We start from the raw sequence: 2500 nt of genomic DNA, 5'->3' as shown, positions 1-2500 counted from the left end.
AGTGCGAGTAGCAAACTATATTGCGGGGGTTGCAGTTAGGCAACACTACACTAATTTAACGCGTCGTATGACAATTACAGAGCAGGTTAAGGCCCAACGTGTGTTGGGTTAAGGCCCAACGTGTGTTGGGTTAAGGCCCAACGTGTGTTGGGTTAAGGCCCAACGTGTGTTGGGTTAAGGCCCAACGTGTGTTGGGTTAAGGCCCAACGTGTGTTGGGTTAAGGCCCAACGTGTGTTGGGTTAAGGCCCAACGTGTGTTGGGTTAAGGCCCAACGTGTGTTGGGTTAAGGCCCAACGTGTGTTGGGTTAAGGCCCAACGTGTGTTGGGTTAAGGCCCAACGTGTGTTGGGTTAAGGCCCAACGTGTGTTGGGTTAAGGACCAACGTGTGTTGGGTTAAGGCCCAACGTGTGTTGGGTTAAGGCCCAACGTGTGTTGGGTTAAGGCCCAACGTGTGTTGGGTTAAGGCCCAACGTGTGTTGGGTTAAGGCCCAACGTGTGTTGGGTTAAGGCCCAACGTGTGTTGGGTTAAGGCCCAACGTGTGTTGGGTTAAGGCCCAACGTGTGTTGGGTTAAGGCCCAACGTGTGTTGGGTTAAGGCCCAACGTGTGTTGGGTTGAGGCCCAACGTGTGTTGGGTTGAGGCGCAACATAGGTTAGGTTGAGGCGCAACATGGGTTAGGTTAAGGCGCAACATGGGTTAGGTTAAGGCGCAACATGGGTTAGGTTAAGGCGCAACATGGGTTAGGTTAAGGCGCAACATGGGTTAGGTTAAGGCGCAACATGGGTTAGGTTAAGGCGCAACATGGGTTAGGTTAAGGCGCAACATGGGTTAGGTTAAGGCGCAACATGGGTTAGGTTAAGGCGCAACATGGGTTAGGTTAAGGCGCAACATGGGTTAGGTTAAGGCGCAACATGGGTTAGGTTAAGGCGCAACATGGGTTAGGTTAAGGCGCAACATGGGTTAGGTTAAGGCGCAACATGGGTTAGGTTAAGGCGCAACATAGGTTAGGTTAAGGCGCAACATGGGTTAGGTTAAGGCGCAACATAGGTTAGGTTAAGGCGCAACATAGGTTAGGTTAAGGCGCAACATAGGTTAGGTTAAGGCGCAACATAGGTTAGGTTAAGGCACAACACGGGTTAGGTTAAGGTACAACACGGGTTAGGTTAAGGTACAACACGGGTTAGGTTAAGGTACAACACGGGTTAGGTTAAGGTACAACACGGGTTAGGTTAAGGTACAACACGGGTTAGGTTAAGGTACAACACGGGTTAGGTTAAGGTACAACACGGGTTAGGTTAAGGTACAACACGGGTTAGGTTAAGGTACAACACGGGTTAGGTTAAGGTACAACACGGGTTAGGTTAAGGCACAACACGGGTTAGGTTAAGGCACAATACGGGTTAGGTTAAGGCACAACACGGGTTAGGTTAAGGCACAACACGGGTTAGGTTAAGGCACAATACGGGTTAGGTTAAGGCACAATACGGGTTAGGTTAAGGCACAATACGGGTTAGGTTAAGGCACAATACGGGTTAGGTTAAGGCACAATACGGGTTAGGTTAAGGCACAATACGGGTTAGGTTAAGGCACAATACGGGTTAGGTTAAGGCACAATACGGGTTAGGTTAAGGCACAATACGGGTTAGGTTAAGGCACAATACGGGTTAGGTTAAGGCACAATACGGGTTAGGTTAAGGCACAATACGGGTTAGGTTAAGGCACAATACGGGTTAGGTTAAGGCACAATACGGGTTAGGTTAAGGTACACATTGTTGTAAGGAAAGGTGTTTTGGGGGGGGGGGGGCCGGTTTGTTGATTGTGATTATCGTAAGTAAATGACTGCGGCATCATCTGATTTGGCACGTCAGGGTGCACCTTTGGCTCATGACAGGCGGCGCTCTGATTCCATGCTTGTGGCAGACCTGTGTCTTTCATTCCTGCCATTGTTTTTGTGGTGTGACAGGAGGCAGTATTGTGATGTTGGGTGCACCCCTGTGTAGGACATGTGTGGGTGTTGGTGGCTTAGCTGAGCAATGGTGGTTGTCGGAAGGGTGGGATATTCTGTTTTCCGAGTGGACCTCCCGGTCTGGTTATGATAGTGTGGATTGTCTAATGTGGCAGAGAGGATGCACTGGGTGTTGTTCCATGCTGGTGCTTACATATTGTCTGTGTGCCTGTTACAGGCAGAGAGTAGTGCGTGATAAGAGTGTCTGGCTGACGTGTGATTGTGAGCAGAGTCTTTCAGCATGTATACGGACAGTTGTATACATTATCTGTATTCTGATGGCTCTATCTATTACTAATCAGCGCCGTGTATACGTTTAATCCGGTTCCAGTCGAAACTATTGTATCTCTGTACATTAGTGACACGGCGAGCCCGCTATGTAGTTACTCGTCTCGGCAGCTTCCACCGGTGTATGGCAAATGATTATAAGGAATCAGTCTAGTCGTCAATACCGATAGTGTGACGTCACATGTCTGGGGTGGGGGACGCTGCGC

Source organism: Schistocerca americana, unplaced genomic scaffold (assembly GCF_021461395.2).
Source record: "Schistocerca americana isolate TAMUIC-IGC-003095 unplaced genomic scaffold, iqSchAmer2.1 HiC_scaffold_47, whole genome shotgun sequence".
Lineage (NCBI taxonomy): Eukaryota > Metazoa > Arthropoda > Insecta > Orthoptera > Acrididae > Schistocerca > Schistocerca americana.
This window is presented reverse-complemented; position numbering follows the sequence as displayed.